The sequence below is a fragment of the Helianthus annuus genome, chromosome 17 (genome assembly GCF_002127325.2).
Source record: "Helianthus annuus cultivar XRQ/B chromosome 17, HanXRQr2.0-SUNRISE, whole genome shotgun sequence".
NCBI classification, from domain to species: domain Eukaryota; kingdom Viridiplantae; phylum Streptophyta; class Magnoliopsida; order Asterales; family Asteraceae; genus Helianthus; species Helianthus annuus.
The window spans coordinates 83,117,738-83,139,267 of NC_035449.2; the positions used below are offsets into that span (position 1 = coordinate 83,117,738).

General features: G+C 37.7%; 1 long non-coding RNA gene across 1 annotated transcript; it reads right to left on the minus strand.

The window, feature by feature from the left end:
- Nucleotides 1–5,530: 5,530 nt before the first annotated feature.
- LOC118488990 lies at nucleotides 5,531–8,580 on the minus strand. Its single transcript, XR_004885583.1, has 4 exons — nucleotides 8,051–8,580; nucleotides 7,684–7,978; nucleotides 6,522–6,609; nucleotides 5,531–5,569 (listed from the first exon to the last, which is right to left on the minus strand). It is a non-coding gene; the product is annotated as an uncharacterized LOC118488990 (long non-coding RNA).
- Between the last annotated feature and the right edge of the window lie 12,950 nt (nucleotides 8,581–21,530).

The following is a 21,530-nucleotide window of genomic DNA, read 5'->3' on the forward strand; positions in this document are numbered from 1 at the left end:
TGGAAGGACCGATTTTTCTGGATTTCTGAGTCCATTGTTCCCTCCAAGCTTGTTTGGAGGCACCCTAACGCTGTGTTAAACAAGCTTAAGCCATTTGAGTCTGAACTAGATAGTTGGTTGTTAAAAGCCATTAGTAAATGTCCTTCGGGGCTTCGTCCCTTTCCTGAACACCTATTTTTTAGTGTTGATGGGTGTGAGCACCTTGTGGGTCAAGCCGGATCGTGACCCTATGCTCATGAGGGATGATCAGGGTATGATGTTTTGCCTTATGCTTTATCAAGAATGATGATACCTCTGATGTTGTGTTTGCGGATGCTGAGGCTACCCCTTGCAAAGATGTTGTTGCCAGAGGTACTGAACACAGGTTCGAGGGTTCAGGTTATGTGAACGTTCGAAATGTCAAAGGCTTTACTAGGGTCGGTGCTTCCAAAGTCTCTACTCGTCGTTCAAACTGTCGTTTGATAAAGGCTACCGACCAACCATTGGCTTCTGAGCCAGTGGAATTGAGCGATGACATAGAGGCTTCGGACGACTAGGAAGTTTGGGTTGAGGGAAAATAAAAAAAAAGACAAGGAGTTTCCCTTGGTGATTGGTAAGGAGAGTAAAGCAGCGGGTAAGAAGGTTGTGAGCTTGAACGGTTTCGGGAAGGGTGGTGAAGGTTCCACCAATGTTAATCCAGAAGAGGTTTATGTGGCCGATTGGAAGGTCATAGTTGGTGACAGCTTCAAGTCTTCATCCGTTTGTGAGGATGTTCTTACCCATTTTGCTCCTCCTACTGTTCGAGGTTCTTGCTCGTCTATAGATGATGAACTAATGATTTCGAAAATGATGATGAGTTCTTGTAAACCTGTTGCCTTGCTTCCAGAATGTGTATCCCGATTTCGCAAAAGGATGAGAGAATATGAGGTCTTCTCGAAGAAGAGGGATGAGATGAAGGCTTCACTAGCTGCTCTAAAGAAGGAGGCAGAGGGTTATGTTGAGAAGGAGAAAGATGTTGCGGATTAATGAGCTTTCTTCCCAGCACAAGACTGAGATGGTTGAGTTGGAAAAACACTTGGAGGCTGACAAGGTTCAAGTCAGGATCGATAAGGCTACCTTGGAGGTTCAGAAAAAAAAAGCCTTCATAGAGGAGAAAGAAGGGTTAAATGCTTCACTTGCTCAGGCGACTAGTGATAATAAATGGCTCATTGAGCATGGGTTCTAGCAAGTGGTTACCTATCTTCTCCATTCGTCGGAGTTCAACAAAGTCTTGGGTGATGTGTACACCGAGCTTCTTGCTCATAGGAGACACCAATGTTTGTTTGCTGGTTACAAAGCTTTGTGAACCTGGGGAACCTCAGAAAAAGTCCTATCTTTTTCAACCCAAAGCCTTCGAAGTCTTCAAGGAAACAGTTTTTAAGAGTGAGCATATGATTTACCCTTATGTGGGTGAAGTCTCCAAGTGTTTTGGTAAACCTTTGCCTGCCTTGTAGGAGCTAAAACCTCAGGGCCTTAATGAGGCTGTTTATAACGAAGTGCTGAAGTCCCTCTCGAAGAAACGCCCTTGCTTCAGAGATAGCGAGGAAAACGTGTTCTGAAGGTGGTGAGGGCTTAAAGGGTTTAAGCCTTGAAGCTTCCGAGGTAGCGGGTGCAGCAGGGAGGAAAAAGAGGAAGGCTAAAAAGACCCAAGATGATGGAGGTTCGAAGAAGCATGATGCAGCAAAGTCTACCATCCCTGGCGCTGCTAAGTGAAGAAGAAACTTTAATTCGTAGCATTTTTAGGATGTCGAAAAATGTTATGGATTGTTTGTTTGAACATCCTTTTATTTTAAGGGAACCGTTTAGGTCCCTTGGTGATTAAAGCATGAAAGGCTTGTGGATAATGTTTTATGTTTGATGGCCAGTATGGCCCTTGGTATCTTTAACTTATCTTGCTATGTTTATTGTGTTGTTCTATTTATTCCCTTGTGTTTTCATTGGTTTTGTATGTTGTCTTTGTTTTGGGTGGTGCATCTTTTGTTACTTATACCTTAAAGGGTTCAGTGCTGCAGTCACTTAGCTTTAGGATATTTTTAACAAGAAGATACAACATCTATCCTATTTATGTCATTCACTTAGTCATTTTCTTTTGGTTCGTAAGCCTATGTTAAGGCTTAAGGAACATTTAGCATAGGCTGCTCAAACCCGTCTATGAGACATATATTTGTTGAAAAAAATTTCTAAGTCTCATGGAGTTGTATTGATTTAGGAACTCACCCCTTATATAGGTCCATTCAACCCTTGAACCTATTGAGCGATGTGGCCTGGGACCTCATCCCCTTACATGGCCATTGCCATGGAGTTTCTTGCTAGGTTCTCAACCTGATTATAGGATAGAAAGACAAATTTTGATAAAAACTTCATCGTTCATTCATTTCAAAGTTCTTCGGTTACAAAGGGGATCGAACAACTTTTTGAAACTCTTTCTAATGCATTTTTTGACTAAACATGGAACCTTTTGAGGTTTTTGTCATTCCAATGGCGGGGAATCTTTTTTCCTTGTGGACCAGCCAGCTTGTATGATCCCCTTTGTGGGCTTCAAGGATAGTGTATGGCCCTTCCTACTTAGGGCCAAGCTTTCCTTGGCTTTCTTTCTTGTTGGCCTCATTGTTTTTAAGCACAAGGTCCCCAGGCTTGAAGCGTTGATGCTTCACCCGTGTATTGTAATATGATTCCATGTTTTGCTTGTACCTTGCTTTTTATATGGCTGCTTGATCACGAGCCTATTCGACGAGTTCCAGATTCAACATCGTCTCTTTCTTATTTGACTCGAGGTCGATGTTGAATGTTCTTTGTGTGGTTACTCCGATTTCAGCTGGGATTACAGCCTCTGATCTAAACACTAGGCTGTAGGGTGTTTTCTTGTGGCTCGTCTTCTCGGTTGTTTGAATTACCCATAGCACATTGGGAAGTTCTTTGAGCCAGTTGTTGTCGTATCTTCCCAATCGAGATTTAATCCCTTCAACAATGCTGCGATTTGTCCTATCAACCTGGCCATTGGATTGTAGGTAGGATACCGGGCTGAATACTTGAGTTATTCTGAACCCATTACACCAGGAGCTAGAAGGCTTCTCGACAAACTACTTCTCGGTATCCGTGACTAGCACCCCTGGGAGCCCAAAACGATAGATTATGCGTTCCTAAACAAAATCCGTGACCTGTTTACCGGAGATTTTTGCCGATGATTTTACTTCTGGCCACTTGGTGAAGTAATCCATGGCTACCAATAAGAGCTTGACTCCTCATTTGGCTGGTGGGAATTGACCAACAATGTTCATTCCCTACTTGTGAAATGGCCAAGCCGAGGAGATGGGAACGGAGTCATGTTTGGGGCTTTTGGGTACCGGAGCATGTAACTGACAAGCTTCACATTTTCGCAGTTTTTTGGAGGTATCTCGATGCACGGAAGGCCAAAAGTGTCCGAGGTTCATCAACTTTGACACTACCGATGTTCGGCCACAGTGAGCTCCACATATCCCTTCGTGAACCTCTATGATTAGATATTGGCTTTGTTCTGGGCCAACGCATCGAAGTAGTGGTGCAAGGTATCCTTTTTTTGTAAAGGATATCTCCTTGTAACACATACTGCCTTGACTTGATACGAACCCTTTCAGCCTTAGTCTGATCATCAAGTAATTCACCATTTTTGAGGAACTTTTCAATGGGAGTCATCCAATTTGGCCCTTCTTTAGTGATGACGTCTTGAACCTCAAGTTTTTGGATGGATGGGATTTTTAATACCTCAACTAGTACCTTCTTGGTGAGGTGGGCAAACGTAAGAGATGCAAGCTGGCTTGGTGCATTGGCTCTCTTGTTTTGAGATCTTGGAACTTATTTGATGGCACATGTTTGAAATGCATTCATCAATTCCTTTGATTTCTCTCGGTACTTCTTTCATGTTGGGTTCTTTTGCTATATAGCTTTTATTGACTTGGCTTGAGAGAGTCTGTGAGGACTTGAAGCTTTTGAACCCCTATTTCTTTGGCTAGCTTCAGCCCAGCGATTAATGCTTCGTACTCGGCTTCATTATTGGTGGTCTGAAATTCAAGCCGAAGAGCATATGTGAATTCTAACCCTTTAGGGTTAATTAAAACTAGCCCAACCCCTGACCCTTCGATACTGGAAGCTCCATCGGTAAAAAGCTTTCAGGTTTCAGGTTCAGACGGTTCAGCGGTGATTGTGTTAACTTTCGTCGTGACTTCTTTAGGGACTTCTATAATGAAGTCAGCTGGGACTTGGGCTTTGACAGCTTTTCTTGGGACATAGGTGATTTTGTGTCCACCTAGTTCCACAACTCATTTGGCTAATCGTCCGGAATTTTCTTGTTTTTCAAGCACACTCTTAATAGGTTCGTCTATGATCACTTGTATCGAGTGTGCCTGAAAGTACCTTCGAATCCTTCTGGCTGTTTGGACTAGGTCTAGAGCAAGTTTTTCCAAAGGAGGATACTTGGTCTCTGCTAGTTTTAGAGTTTTAAAAAAGTAAACGGGTATCTGAACTTTGTTTCGTTCAATGATCAGAGCCTACTTAAGGCCTTTTTAGCAATCAAGGGGTAGATAGAGATCGTTCCTCCTGTTTCCGGAGCCAAAATGGATGGGAATGAAGCCAAGTGTTGCTTTATTTGGTTGAAGGCTTTCTTTTGAGGTAAAACGCTTCAAAGCTATAAGCTTTCCATCGAGAGTCTTTCTTGTTAGCACATCCTTTGAGGGTTGGCTTTTATGCATTGTTTCCCCACGATGTGCCCTATAAACTTGCCTTCTTCAAAACCAAACGAGCACTTGACTGGATTAAGCTTCATGTTGATCTTTGTTGAGTTTTGGAAAGTTTCTTGTATGTCATCGAGCATTTGGTATTCCGTTTTGCTCTTGATCACCAAATCTTCAACGTAAGCTTCTATGTTCTTGCCAATTTGTTCGGTAAACGCTTTGTCAACCATGCGTTGATAAGTGGCACCTACGTTTCTTAAACCAACAGTCATTTTTTGATAGCAAAATATACCTTTATCAGTGTGTAATGCGGTTTTTTCTTTGTCTTTTCTTTCATTAGGATCTCATGGTAACCCTTTTAGGCGTAAAGAAAACAGTTGAACGGGAAGCATGTGAGCGAGTTATCCTTGAGGTCTATCTGGGGCAGCGGGTAGCAATCCTTTGGGCATGCTTTGTTCAAGTATTTAAATACGATACACATTCTCCAAGACTTTTCGGGTTTTCGAACCATTACCGGATTGGCCACCCATGATTGATACTTAACCTCTCGAAGGATTCTGGCCAGAACAAGCTTTTCCATCTCTTGGCACTCTGCAAGGCTCTGTTTCTTTTGTACAATAGGCTTAACATCAGGTGGGATCCTTAACTCGTGTTCAACAAAGCTATGAGGAATGCCGGTCATATATGTCACACCCCGAAATATCAGAGCTTGGCGTGACTGGACCGGTATCTTCATTGCACAGCGGAAGCAAATAGCTAAGACTTCTAGAAAATGAACGCCGCTAAGTACTTGAATTCCCATGGGTTCTCCTATTCCAACCGTTCTATAGTTTTGAAAATGCAACCTGAGAAAGAACATGCGAAAAAGTCAACATAAAGTTGAGCGAGTTCATAGTTTGTTTTGAAAAGATTTAAAGTAAATCTTTTTGATAACCGGTTTTAAAGTTGCTGAGAAAATATAGTAAAATCATTTTCTTGGCATGATATATGAAAACTGTGAGTCTAGCCCACGAGAGTCTTTGTCCATTGCACGAGAGAGAATGGGCCGAGCCCAAACGAACCTTTGTAAGCAGGATCAGCGTGTCCTCTTACTTAGGTATAGTTTGAAAAACGTTACCAAAGTTTGTAAATCCATGTATTTGTGAGTTTACTTCAAATGAATCTTAAAAACATTTGAAAATCTGAGTATTAAAACTGGTATGTAAGCGTCTATGAACAGATCATTAATGTTTTGCAAGGACATTAATATGTGTGGCGACATAGGAAGCACTCAACCCTAGCGGATTTCCCCCGGTCCACCCGGTTAGAACAACAAAAGCACTACATGGGCCACACAAGGACCCAAGAGTGGGGCTCGCTACACCCGATAGATCTACCACTTTTGCCCTCGGTCTTATACAAGATTAATGGCACTTAAGAGAGATTACTATTCGCTCACCTGATCTAACAGTTCATTCCCTAGCTTAACCATACCCTAGTTAACGTATAATGTGTGAGTTATTCATGTCCTTGGGCCTCTGCCCATGTCCTTGGGCCTTTGCCCACGTCATTTGTGTTATTAAAACTCATGCATGTTTCGAAAAACACTTATGTTTTCATAAAACCGGTATGTTTAGTATAATCTTTTCGTAAACCATTTGAGTTCGTTGAAATTCTGTCGCAAAATGGTTTATAAATATGTGATATTGATTTATCGAAACCTTGTGTGATTTTGCAAAACTTGCATGTCTTTCCACCCCCGAAAACATTTTATAAAAAAAAATGTAAAACAGTGAAAAGTGGGGGTTATGAACTCACCTGTATATTCCTGTGCATAGCTAGCTAAATGTGATTCCGTAGTGTCATCCCACGAATGTGAACTCGCTAGCGTGCAACTAAAGCATTCCTAATCAAGGAATAATTATAAGTTTCTAACTAAATTGACGTAGCTAAACTACGTGTCCGAGCTCTACCGAGTCGTTAACAAAACGACTCTACGAAGGAAGGTGTTAATATTTTGGTTTGAATTAACCAAACTATTGTTAGTTGATCCCGTTTATGACCAGGACAAAAACTAAGTCTCGAAAACGACTTGGCTTTCGAATGGTTTAAAATATATACATTTATATATTTAAATAAAAATATACTTACGACATCATGTTATTTTTCGCGAATAGAAATACGTAGGTGGATAGCGGTTCGTGTCGTCGTAAGACGAAAATAAAAGTGTATATATAAATATACATATATTTTAGTCGTGACGTTTGAAATATAACTTAGAATTCAAACAATTGAACTAAATATAACAACTATATTTAGTTCGTAAGAACGTTTAAAATCGACGTTTAAAGTAAATATAAACCTTATATTTATTTTATAAACGTGTTCAAGTATTTCGAAACGTCTATGTTTAAGATAAATAGAAACTTCATTTTTTTTTATGAAAATGTTCTAGTATTTCAAATTATCGGTGTTTTGAAATAAATATAAATAAATAATCGTATTTATTTTGTATAAGTAATCGAGCTTTTAAACGCGTTTTGAAATACTATAATGAGGGTCGAGTGTTAGTGGTTTGAAATAAAGGTAAGTAGTATTCGTCGAATGTTATAACTTCGTTTGTAATTTGTAATCGTCGCCCAAAATAACCAAAATAAATATATTTATATTTATTTTATAAGAAGAATTCAAAATCCAATAAGTGTCGTTTTTAGATCATAAATGCGTGTCGTGTTTCGGGTTTTTAACGAAAATTGGGCAGAGTTTCCTCTGTTTTTGGAATAACCTCGACATCTAAAGTGTCGATATTTTAATCAAACTCAATCAATAATTCAACGGAACCAAAATATGCATAAAATTCTCGTTAAAATATCAAAACATAAACTAGTATTTAATCAATTCGGGTTGAGCTCGGGTCGCGTATAAGTCTAAAATCTAATGAAAAGTGGCGTAACAACGATTCGCTACGCCTAAACTTTACCGGGTCTTGCGTGTTGACTGCTGTTGACTGACTGACTTCGTTGACTGAGTTGACCAGTTGACTGAGTCAACCGGGTTGACTCGCATTGACTGAGTTGACCGAGTTAACTCGGTTAACCGAGTTGACCCAAACCATGTCTGAAGTAGACCAATCTGATTGAACCGAACCCGATCTGAGCCGAGACCCAAAATTCTGACCGCTGACCCGGACCGTTGACTTCTGTTGACCGAAGTTGACCAGGTCTGACTCCTGTTGACCGAACCGAACAAAAATCCCGAACCAAACTTGAAATCAACTGTATAACATCACCGTCATCATCATCGGACATCAATTTAAGAAGAAATATACAGAGGAGGGGGAACGTTACCGTGAAACTCATCAGACGAGTCTCCTACCGCCGCTGCTGTTAACTCCAGCGGCTATACCGCCGCGGTCGACCACCGATCTTCACTAAATTTTATCAGAAATCAAGCAAATCCCCATCGTCACTGGTGTCGTACTACCGCCGCTGTGAGCGGCTCCATCTCCGACACCTCCGACTTTCTCTTCGTCTCTCTCTCTTTCTCGCTAGTCGTCTCGACCGGCACCACCCACCACAGCGCCGCCGCCTGTGGTGGTGGTGTTGCTGTTGTAGCCCGCTATCACCATACGATCGTGGTGGTTGGCCGATTAACAGGGGGCTGCGGGTGATCAAAGATGAAGAGGGAGGAGGTGAAGGTGAGATGTGTGGTTGTCGGTTTACCGGCACCGGCCGGCGGTTTCACCGGAGGTGGAAGGGAGTGGTGTTGTGGGTGGGGTTTGTCATGTGAAGAAGATGAAGTCTTTGTGTTTGTTAATATGTGTGTATATTTAGAGATGGAGCTTAGGAAGTTAGGGTTTCTCACAAAAAGGAGATGAAGTGCAGGGATTGTGATTGTGTGCGTGTTTGGTCTGAGGTTTCACTTTCAAGATGAAGTGACTCTAAAATTTTATAGTTAGGGTTTTCTTGTGGGCTTGGGCTTAAAAGCCCATTAACGTGTTTTAAGCGGCCCAATAAAAATCCAAAGCCCGTTTTCAAACCCGATTATCGTATAACGCCATAAAATATAATCTTAGAGACGAAACGTCTAAAAATTTACATCGGATGTTGATATTTGACGCGTATGATTGTCGTCACGTTAAAACGCGTAACTTGTTCCGTTTGTCGTTTCTAACTCGTTTTCGATCCGCTTTCAACTACGGAAAATAAAATTTAAAAACGAAGCTAAATATATCATAATATATTAATATCGAGATGGAAATTCGAGCCCGGTGCTTCCGTTTCGTCGTTGATTGTCGGCGCGTTACTGTTTCCGCGTTTTTCGTTCACGTTTTCCCTTTGTGTCGTTCGAAAGGATAATATTTCGCAAAACTACATTCACAACTATAAGTTATACGTATAAACTTTGTATTTTTCGGCGTTTTCGGTAGTTTGTACGGTGTCAGTTCGTTATCGCTTAATATTCAGTAGATTTCACGAAAATCCTCATACGCGCACTGTAACGTTCGATCAGCGTTCCCAGGCATACCAAGAGCCTAATTAAGTTAATTCGTGCCTTAAACACCACGTATTATCGCCTTAAACACTTGTTAATTGCGTAATTAAAAGCCCTTAATTACCGGTTGTCACATTCTCCCCCTGTTACAGAAATTTCGTCCTCGAAATTTAGACTATGTTAACTCCTCAGAGTTGTGCTGTTCCTAGGTAAGTCCGAATAATACCAAAGTGAATGACCATGTAATTGAACCAAAACTTGTTCATATTACGTGATTGCAAGAAAATTTTGCATCAATAGGAACCCAACGGTTTAACTGAGTTTGTTCTAGAAATCAATGTCACGTGAACGAGATGTTGTGATACTATCACCAATGTGACTAGGTTTACTAGGTTCAAAAAAAGAGGAGATTCAACCAATGGAATTCCAATGAACATTCGCAAACTGCAAATCAATTTTTGAAACAACAGAATTTACTACCAACAGAATCTTGCGTTGGTTGTTGTATGATTGAAACTCGAATTCAACAAGCTCAAATAAATAGAATCATAAAAATGATTTATCAACTATCGAACCCTTAAACGAATAAAATCACGCGTTGACATTATTGAGTTGCAAGGATACACCGAAATGAAATTCAACCGATCCTGGTGTATCATCGTCTTAATACATAGTTGCATTAAGACTACTAAAATGATGTGTCAAACGAAAAGCATATACAGTTTCGCATGAAACGACTGATCGTAATTAGCACAAGCTACAAGTTTATACCGACGCCACAAGGTGTCATAGTGAATGAAGCAATTCAGCAATAGCGGTGATCGAACAAATATCACCTGTGTTTTGCATGAAACGCTCGATAATGATTAGCCCAAGCTACAAGTTTATACCGACACCACAAGGTGTCGTAGTGATCGAAATAATTCAATAATAATGGTGACTGAACAAACATCACCTTGTTTTGAAATCAAGTGAGAGATTCAACGAAGTAAATCTGAATGTCTGTTTCAAACAATTCTCATAGGATTTTCAATTGAAAACGAAACAAATAAATAATGTTTTTCGATCGAAAATGAAAGAGCAATAAATATCACAAAATGTTCGATCGATGCTGAAAGAATCGTTAAGAGGTACACCGAAATATGACATAAATTTGTGTACCATTATCCTAACACACGATTGTGTTAAGATTGCTTTAATATGATAAATCAACAAAGCGGATTTAATGTCAATAAACAAATAAATAAATAATTAAATTCGTACATGAGGTGAGCAACGAGATTAGCGCAAGCTTCAAACTTGTGGAAAACGTCACCGCAAGGTGTTCGTGATCAAAGAAACAATTCAATGAAGTCGAAGTCCAAACAAGCATGTATGGTTCAAAGCAAATGAAGTGCTTGTTGAGATTATTTCGAATATGATGGCCGCAATCCATCATATGGAATCTTGAATCGAATGTGTATTACGAGCAAGTTCGATCAATTGAACTTGGTAGAAACACAATCCAACAATAAATTCATGTATCAATAAGATAGTTTCGACATGGCCACAACGAAAAACCATGTATACCATTCAAAAGAAAATGAGTTTTCCAAGAAATCTGTCGACTCGATATCAAAGAGTCAACGCTTTGCAATAATGTTGTTCATCTAGGTCACAATGCAAAGATCAAGTATAGCGAAACAATATTTGAGCTTTGATGAAACAAAAATTTGGAGTGAAACCACATGCATAACAAACAACGCATGTGTAACATATGAATTTGTCAAGAATGAAGCAAATGTGTATTCGTTATTATGAAAGAAAATCTCCATTATGAAATGACGATTAGGGGGAGTAGAAATGCGAAAATCTACTCGTTATATGCAAAAAGTCATAATTTCAATAAAAGAAATTTAAGGACTTTACCTGGAATTTCGAACATAGCGTAATCGCCATAAGTGAAATAGGGGGAAATGCGAAGACGTGCGACTTCTTTTGCAGCGCCAACTATTGTAAGTCTCTTTAAACTAAGTATCGACTATTGTGAAATCTTGTTTTAACGTACCTTAGCGTGACTCGTGTCATTTTCAAGATCGCGTGGCAACGTACCGCATTTCAGTTGTTGTTTCTCCCGCTGACGAGCTTAGCATCGTTGTTGTCGTGACCATTAGTGGTTTCCCCAAGGCCCTGCCTCGAAAGTCGTGTGTGATGTACTCCGACGTCCGCTGACGTATAGCTTAAGTTTCACGTATACTTGTTCACTAGCGTTTCGTTCTGCGTAGAATATGATGTGCTCCGACATCCGTTGACGTATAATTAATTTGAGTTTCATGTATTCTCGTGCACTAGTGTTTCGTTCTGCGTAGGTTACCTGCTCGGGTAAGTAAGATAGCATAGACGACATAATATAATGGCGTTTGCGCGAGTTAATAATCACAGTTCCTACGTGAGGACCTTTAACGAATTTCGTCATAAGTTTTCCAGAGGTCCTAAATGTGTGTTATACAAAACTCTCAAAGTTTTGATTTTTGTGTGTAATTGTTTCGTGTACTGTGTATCAACACAACACTTGTGTTTGTTTAAAACCAAAATTGTTGACTCATTGTTCTTGGCAACGGTTGGAACCCATATTCGAATCCTAGGCGTTTAATACGTATTCAATGTCTTAAAAATCTAAGTCCCCAGAGGGAAAGTGAGGTTAAAGCCTAGGTATCTATACACAGAAACCTAATTCGCTGAAACCTATAGCTCTGATACCAATCTGTCACACCCCGAAATATCAGAGCTTGGCGTGACTGGACCGGTTGTCACACCCCAACCAATGGCGGAAACATCGGGATGAGACGAAGTGTGAAGATTGCTAGAGACATCATAACGCTATTTGTGACAATATTTAGAAAATCCAAATTTCATTTCATTTCATAACTTCAAATAGTCAACATTACAAGAAATTCAAATACGACAAGTTTAACATAACAACATGATAACATAACAAAATTTTGATACAACATTTTAAACCCTAACGTCTATATGTGTATCTAGGCATCAACGCTACTTCATTTCATAGCATCATCGTCCTCAACCTGTAACATGTTTAAAATAAAGTTCAATGCAAAAGCAAAGGCGAGTATACAAGTTTGATACGTACATAGCAAAAGATAAGTTTGAACAATTCCTCATAGCAAGCATGTGATTCAAGATAAACATTTAAACATGGCATGTGTCTAACATATCAAACCAAGAAAACGCAATATGCTCAAGACATAACCTCAAGTTTACGGGCGGGTCGTTAATCCTATAGCGCTACATATGTCAAGGTTTGGCTCGTACGAAGTTAATGATAAGTTCAACACATAAGAATAACCCAAGTTTAACGTATCAAGTCATCACGCATACAAGCATGTTATAGGAACGTTCATGTGTTTAACAAAGTGTTCATGTGTAAGTTAATAGGTAAACATGTTACACCCCAAAAGTGGTAAAAGTAAAAAGGGGGAAATACGAGTATACTCACAAAGTTTGCATATGTTTTCCGATTATCCAATTGTTGACGAGTAGAGATTTAGAGTCCGAATGTATAAGGGTTAAAGTTCAAGTATGTTTAGAGTCGAGATTCGGTGTTTAAAACAACATAAAAATAAGATATGAGAATAACATGGAAAATAATCATTTAGTACATATGATGCTTGTTCTTGACACTAGGAAACTCGAAGGAGTTTAGATGTTTTCATGGAACAAGGTTCCATTAGAATCGTGACAAGTTATCATAGTCTAGGATGATGTAATCTAGTACCCCGACATATGAACACTAGTTCATCATCAAAGATTCGATTATTCGAATAATATATTTAGGTTATATAATATATGTCCAATAGTTCAAGCATGAGGTAGAAGATTAAAATCTTCATTTTGGTACCTCTAAATGTCATAGAAGTCATGTAGGAGGTAGGAAGATCAAGTCTTCCATTTAGGCACCTCTATGTGTTCACCACTACACTTGATGTAAAAAAAACAACCAAGGAGGGTCATGAACATACAATAAAGAATAAGAAATATACATACTAACTAAGAGAAATCATCAAATCATGTGAGGATTGTATGTTTGGACAACCCAAGTTGTTCCATAATCACTCATGTATCAAAGACAAAGTTTGACATGACTTGTGGGTTAAAAACCCTAAACAAAACACTAAGTTTATGAGGTTTAATCCTCTGATTTTAAATGTCTCAACCTTGTTTTTAAGCTTAACCAACCATGGGATAAGTTGTAAGCATTAGGACATAGGTATGAGATGTGTTGGACACAAGTTGCATAGGTTTAAACAAGTTTTTGATGAACATAAAAACAAACAGAAAGTTTATGGACTATTTCGGGGCATTTCCAGGTCTGATTTCTCCAAGGAGAAGTCTAGGAATCGAACCCCATGATTATACAAGCAAGTAGGAAAAAGAATCGAGTGAATCGGATAAGAATTGAGTGAGTTATGCTCATTTTCGTGAAGGGGTGTCAATCTACTCGAACCCTTGCTTTCAGCTACGGTTTGGTGGATGTTTTGTGAGTTTTTAGGGTTGTAAAAGTGGTAGGGAGGCTGGTTATAAGGGGTATTTATAGGGGGAAGGATTAGGGTTTCAATGGGTTGGGCTTTGGAAGTGTTTAGAAGGGGTTACACCTTGAAACTAGCCCACAAAACCCAACTATATGGGGCTGAATTTGGCTGAATTTGGGCTGCCATATTTCTTTATTTTTTTATTTTTTTAAAACATTATAATGAGTAATTTTGTTAGTTAAGTTGTGTAATAATATGCAACAATGTTTCCCCTAACTTGTAACAAGGTGAAATATGAAATAAAACATGATTTAACTAGGTAAAAAGTGTAACGTACAAGTTTTATTTACGAAGCAAGTTCCGTATTTTACAACGATTACAATGAAAGAATGGTTATAAGAACACAAGATTTCCAAAGTTAGAATTTCACGTAAGGTTTCCAAATGTAGGAAGTTTGAAAACGCAGGGCGTTACAGTCTCCCCTCCTTTAGGAAATTTCGTCCCGAAATTTATTCAAGAGGAAGGCTTGAAAGAGTTTTTGGCATAAAGGTGATCATTAAGAATTGAAACTTGGGAAGTTTGAAAGTTTTGAAAAGTACCAAATTTTGGAGAACATCAAGGTAGATTTGCAAGGGGAAGTTTTTAAGGATAGTATAAAAAAATCATACTTTCGTAAAACCTGTTTATTGAGAGGGACGAAAAGGTTTGTTACTTTAAATAAAGCAATAGAGAGATACTAAGTATAGTTACACAAGAATCAAGAATAGGGAGGCTATTTTATAGGTAATGAGGTAAGTTAGGACTCAAATGTTTAAACAAGCTGGATTGCGAACGAGTTTTGTATAAAATAATACGAGTATAGAATGAACGAATGGCTCTTAAAGAGTACAAGTATGTGAATAGCATAAGTGTTGGATAGATGAACGTAGTGTGTTAAGGATGAAGTCTCGTCATGAATAATCGGATATAATGCGTTTGTGAGTTGCGTGAAGTTGTATTAGGTCCAAAAGGTCTGCAACACACTGAATTCTCATGGCACGTTTTACGAAAGTTTGGTAACATGGTGAAAACACTTATATATAGGAAGTACCAGCGGCGTATCCACCATGTTTTAACCACATTACGTCCGTTTCGTTACTCGGGGTCATGTTACGTTCCGTGTCTTACCATACACAGTAGTACACTCTATGGTTCTCATACGCCTATCACTATAATCCCGTGTGCACCCGCGATTATACTGATTTTCGCATGATCCACATAGCTTGTACTAGTTATGTATGAATCAAGGTATACATGAATTTGAAAATAAGAATGTGTACGTAGAAGAATGTCGTGTGTAAGCATGTTTATGTTTAAGCATGTATGGGACCCACGTAAGCGAATCCCTCGGATTACGCTCGCGTATAGGTACGAATGTACGAATCATGAGTAAGGATGAAAGTATGAGCATAAGTTTAAGTATGAATACGCATGTATGTATGAGCATAAACATAAAACGTGTAAGTAGTATGTGTATAAGCAGAAGCGTAAAACGTATAAGTAGTATGTGTATGAGTACAAGCATAAAAGGTATGAACATAGGTGTAGGTATGAAAAATAAATATTGCGTATATGGTGTACGTTGAGACATTGTAGAGAAAAAAAAAAGGTTAAGTATGTAGATACGAACGATATAAATGATGTTATCGCGAGATATCGACTAAAATGTGTATGATGATGTGCATGTATAGTTGTTTAAACAAAACGTTGAGTTTGTCGAATCAAAATTAGATTGAGCTTGGTTTGAAAGGTAGAATATAGTTTGTATATGCAAAGGAACATAAAGTACTCATTGGTCATGCTTAACGTATTTTGTAATGATTGAAATGCTACTTTTGTTTAAAAAAAAGGAGTTCACGTATGTTGAAAATTGTCGGTCCCCATGAAGTCTTCTAGCCCACGTGTTTTGAAATTTGGATGACGAGTTAAGCGTTGTAGAGAAGGTTTTTTTTTTTTTTTTTTTTTTTTTTTTTTTTTTTAAATAACGGGTTTGTTTCATTTGCATCAAAACATGAAAATTTTGGACTTTGAAAGTTCTTGTGAAAACGTCGACCCTTAGAAAAGAAAAGAAATTTAGTAAAAGAACTTAGTGATTGTTTAAAAATAATTTTAACAAAGGATTTATTGATGTTGGAAAGAGTATTTGGTAAACGGTCATATAACATCTATGAGGTCTTATAAGTAATTGAGAAAGGTTAGTTTGATTTCGATTAAGAGTGGAAGTCTCTAGTATGATGATATAATGTGAACGTGTTTCAGTTAATAAATCAGATGTGAAGTTCATGGGCAAGAGATTCATTAGACCGATTAAATTGATAGGTAGCATTTCGTAAGGTTTGGAAATTCATGTAGTAAAACGGTAAAGACATGATTAAGAATCTTGTGTATATGATTTGAGTGAAAATGGATGGTAGAATAAGAAGTACGTTTGATAAACAATGTATTTTGAAATCGGTATAAGTAGGTATTTTGAATAATGATAAATGATTTAGGTATAAAACATGATCGGGTTTGCATAATAAAATATTTTGAAAGAGAAGTTTTGGGTAACGGTCACCTAAGTAAGGGAATCACCCCTAACTCGTTGGTGAGGTCGTTTTAAGGGAAGAGGGGTGGAGTCAATCGTCAAGCTAAGGAAGTCACTCCAATCTCGATGATACCTCTCCACTAGTTGTTACAAGGAATATGAATTTAAATTATATGAAAATCATGCATATATAAATGTATCGACAAGGTTCGATATGTTGTGCGTGTGAAAAGAGAAATCAAAGGTAAACTCGAGGTTGAAAGATTGCATCGTATAAAATGAACAATAGAAACACATGTTTGACCAAAGTTTGGAGTGTTCCAAAACGGAACTTTGACTAACCAAAGTGGTCGAAAAGTCTTTTGAATTTGAGGAGCATGCTTTGGCCTAATAGGTAAAATACTCTCGCCGACAAGTCGGTTAACGGTATTTACCCTTCCGGTTACTACATGTCCCAAATCAATCGAAATTTCGAGACTTGGCGGGATTTATGAAAAAAAAGCCAAGGAGTGGAACTAGTCGACAAGGTGCGGGTTTCACCCCTAACTTGACGATTTCGTATCCTAAGTGTGGTTGGTACTCGTCAGGTCAAAATTTAATTTCGACGTGTTGACGAGGGTCCACTAGAACTTGAAATTTGAGATTTACCATTAAGATGTGGATTTCACTCCTAGCTTAATCGCGATATCTCGTGTAAAAAAAAAAGAATAGGTAGATTGAGAGTCGTTCACCAAATTGTGGGTTTCACGCCTATTTTGGTGAATTCGTCTCATTTGTACAATATGAGTGTTGTCGGATTTAGAGTAATCGAGTAAAATGCATGAGGGAAGTGTATGTCGAAGGAGATACACAAACAAGTATAAACACATAAGAAAGCATATCAAGGATGATACTTAAATAACGAAATAAAACAAGTATTAACACATAGAGAAATAGGTCAAGAATAACACATAAAGAATCGAACAACGAAACAAGTGTTAACACATAATAAAACAAGCATTAATGCGTAAGAATAACATGTCGAATATTACACATGAGTAACATACATGTTTAAAAGAGCATAAATAAGTAACAAATAAAGTATCATGTAGTAGTCCAAGCAAAGCATACGAATAAGGTTCTAAAACTATAGACTAGGCTAAAGCATTCCTACTTTTCCTAATTCCCTATAGCTATGGCTCTGATACCAATCTGTCACACCCCAACCAATGGCGGAAACATCGGGATGAGACGAAGTGTGAAGATTGCTAGAGACATCATAACGCTATTTGTGACAATATTTAGAAAATCCAAATTTCATTTCATTTCATAACTTCAAATAGTCAACATTACAAGAAATTCAAATACGACAAGTTTAACATAACAACATGATAACATAACAAAATTTTGATACAACATTTTAAACCCTAACGTCTATATGTGTATCTAGGCATCAACGCTACTTCATTTCATAGCATCATCGTCCTCAACCTGTAACATGTTTAAAATAAAGTTCAATGCAAAAGCAAAGGCGAGTATACAAGTTTGATACGTACATAGCAAAAGATAAGTTTGAACAATTCCTCATAGCAAGCATGTGATTCAAGATAAACATTTAAACATGGCATGTGTCTAACATATCAAACCAAGAAAACGCAATATGCTCAAGACATAACCTCAAGTTTACGGGCGGGTCGTTAATCCTATAGCGCTACATATGTCAAGGTTTGGCTCGTACGAAGTTAATGATAAGTTCAACACATAAGAATAACCCAAGTTTAACGTATCAAGTCATCACGCATACAAGCATGTTATAGGAACGTTCATGTGTTTAACAAAGTGTTCATGTGTAAGTTAATAGGTAAACATGTTACACCCCAAAAGTGGTAAAAGTAAAAAGGGGGAAATACGAGTATACTCACAAAGTTTGCATATGTTTTCCGATTATCCAATTGTTGACGAGTAGAGATTTAGAGTCCGAATGTATAAGGGTTAAAGTTCAAGTATGTTTAGAGTCGAGATTCGGTGTTTAAAACAACATAAAAATAAGATATGAGAATAACATGGAAAATAATCATTTAGTACATATGATGCTTGTTCTTGACACTAGGAAACTCGAAGGAGTTTAGATGTTTTCATGGAACAAGGTTCCATTAGAATCGTGACAAGTTATCATAGTCTAGGATGATGTAATCTAGTACCCCGACATATGAACACTAGTTCATCATCAAAGATTCGATTATTCGAATAATATATTTAGGTTATATAATATATGTCCAATAGTTCAAGCATGAGGTAGAAGATTAAAATCTTCATTTTGGTACCTCTAAATGTCATAGAAGTCATGTAGGAGGTAGGAAGATCAAGTCTTCCATTTAGGCACCTCTATGTGTTCACCACTACACTTGATGTAAAAAAAACAACCAAGGAGGGTCATGAACATACAATAAAGAATAAGAAATATACATACTAACTAAGAGAAATCATCAAATCATGTGAGGATTGTATGTTTGGACAACCCAAGTTGTTCCATAATCACTCATGTATCAAAGACAAAGTTTGACATGACTTGTGGGTTAAAAACCCTAAACAAAACACTAAGTTTATGAGGTTTAATCCTCTGATTTTAAATGTCTCAACCTTGTTTTTAAGCTTAACCAACCATGGGATAAGTTGTAAGCATTAGGACATAGGTATGAGATGTGTTGGACACAAGTTGCATAGGTTTAAACAAGTTTTTGATGAACATAAAAACAAACAGAAAGTTTATGGACTATTTCGGGGCATTTCCAGGTCTGATTTCTCCAAGGAGAAGTCTAGGAATCGAACCCCATGATTATACAAGCAAGTAGGAAAAAGAATCGAGTGAATCGGATAAGAATTGAGTGAGTTATGCTCATTTTCGTGAAGGGGTGTCAATCTACTCGAACCCTTGCTTTCAGCTACGGTTTGGTGGATGTTTTGTGAGTTTTTAGGGTTGTAAAAGTGGTAGGGAGGCTGGTTATAAGGGGTATTTATAGGGGGAAGGATTAGGGTTTCAATGGGTTGGGCTTTGGAAGTGTTTAGAAGGGGTTACACCTTGAAACTAGCCCACAAAACCCAACTATATGGGGCTGAATTTGGCTGAATTTGGGCTGCCATATTTCTTTATTTTTTTATTTTTTTAAAACATTATAATGAGTAATTTTGTTAGTTAAGTTGTGTAATAATATGCAACAATGTTTCCCCTAACTTGTAACAAGGTGAAATATGAAATAAAACATGATTTAACTAGGTAAAAAGTGTAACGTACAAGTTTTATTTACGAAGCAAGTTCCGTATTTTACAACGATTACAATGAAAGAATGGTTATAAGAACACAAGATTTCCAAAGTTAGAATTTCACGTAAGGTTTCCAAATGTAGGAAGTTTGAAAACGCAGGGCGTTACACCGGTATCTTCATTGCACAGTGGAAGCAAATAGCTAAGACTTCTAGAAAATGAACGCCGCTAAGTACTTGAATTCCCATGGGTTCTCCTATTCCAACCGTTCCATAGTTTTGAAAATGCAACCTGAGAAAGAACATGCGAAAAAGTCAACATAAAGTTGAGCGAGTTCATAGTTTGTTTTGAAAAGATTTAAAGTAAATCTTTTTGATAACCGGTTTTAAAGTTGCTGAGAAAATATAGTAAAATCATTTTCTTGGCATGATATATGAAAACTGTGAGTCTAGCCCACGAGAGTCTTTGTGCATTGCACGAGAGAGAATGGGCCGAGCCCAAACGAACCTTTGTAAGCAGGATCAGCGTGTCCTCTTACTTAGGTATAGTTTGAAAAACGTTACCAAAGTTTGTAAATCAATGTATTTGTGAGTTTACTTCAAATGAATCTTAAAAACATTTGAAAATCTGAGTATTAAAACTGGTATGTAAGCGTCTATGAACAGATCATTAATGTTTTGCAAGGACATTAATATGTGTGGCGACATAGGAAGCACTCAACCCTAGCGGATTTCCCCCGGTCCACCCGGTTAGAACAACAAAAGCACTACATGGGCCACACAAGGACCCAAGAGTGGGGCTCGCTACACCCGATAGATCTACCACTTTTGCCCTCGGTCTTATACAAGATTAATGGCACTTAAGAGAGATTACTATTCGCTCACCTGATCTAACAGTTCATTCCCTAGCTTAACCATACCCTAGTTAATGTATAATGTGTGAGTTATTCATGTCCTTGGGCCTCTGCCCATGTCCTTGGGCCTTTGCCCACGTCATTTGTGTTATTAAAACTCATGCATGTTTCGAAAAACACTTATGTTTTCATAAAACCGGTATGTTTAGTATAATCTTTTCGTAAACCATTTGAGTTCGTTGAAATTCTGTCGCAAAATGGTTTATAAATATGTGATATTGATTTATCGAAACCTTGTGTGATTTTGCAAAACTTGCATGTCTTTCCACCCCCGAAAACATTTTATAAAAAAAATGTAAAACAGTGAAAAGTGGGGGTTATGAACTCACCTGTATATTCCTGTGCATAGCTAGCTAAATGTGATTCCGTAGTGTCATCCCACGAATGTGAACTCGCTAGCGTGCAACTAAAGCATTCCTAATCAAGGAATAATTATAAGTTTCTAACTAAATTGACGTAGCTAAACTACGTGTCCGAGCTCTACCGAGTCGTTAACAAAACGACTCTACGAAGGAAGGTGTTAATATTTTGGTTTGAATTAACCAAACTATTGTTAGTTGATCCCGTTTATGACCAGGACAAAAACTAAGTCTCGAAAACGACTTGGCTTTCGAATGGTTTAAATTATATACATTTATATATTTAAATAAAAATATACTTACGACATCATGTTATTTTTCGCGAATAGAAATACGTAGGTGGATAGCGGTTCGTGTCGTCGTAAGACGAAAATAAAAGTGTATATATAAATATACATATATTTTAGTCGTGACGTTTGAAATATAACTTAGAATTCAAACAATTGAACTAAATATAACAACTATATTTAGTTCGTAAGAACGTTTAAAATCGACGTTTAAAGTAAATATAAACCTTATATTTATTTTATAAACGTGTTCAAGTATTTCGAAACGTCTATGTTTAAGATAAATAGAAACTTCATTTTTTTTATGAAAATGTTCTAGTATTTCAAATTATCGGTGTTTTGAAATAAATATAAATAAATAATCGTATTTATTTTGTATAAGTAATCGAGCTTTTAAACGCGTTTTGAAATACTATAATGAGGGTCGAGTGTTAGTGGT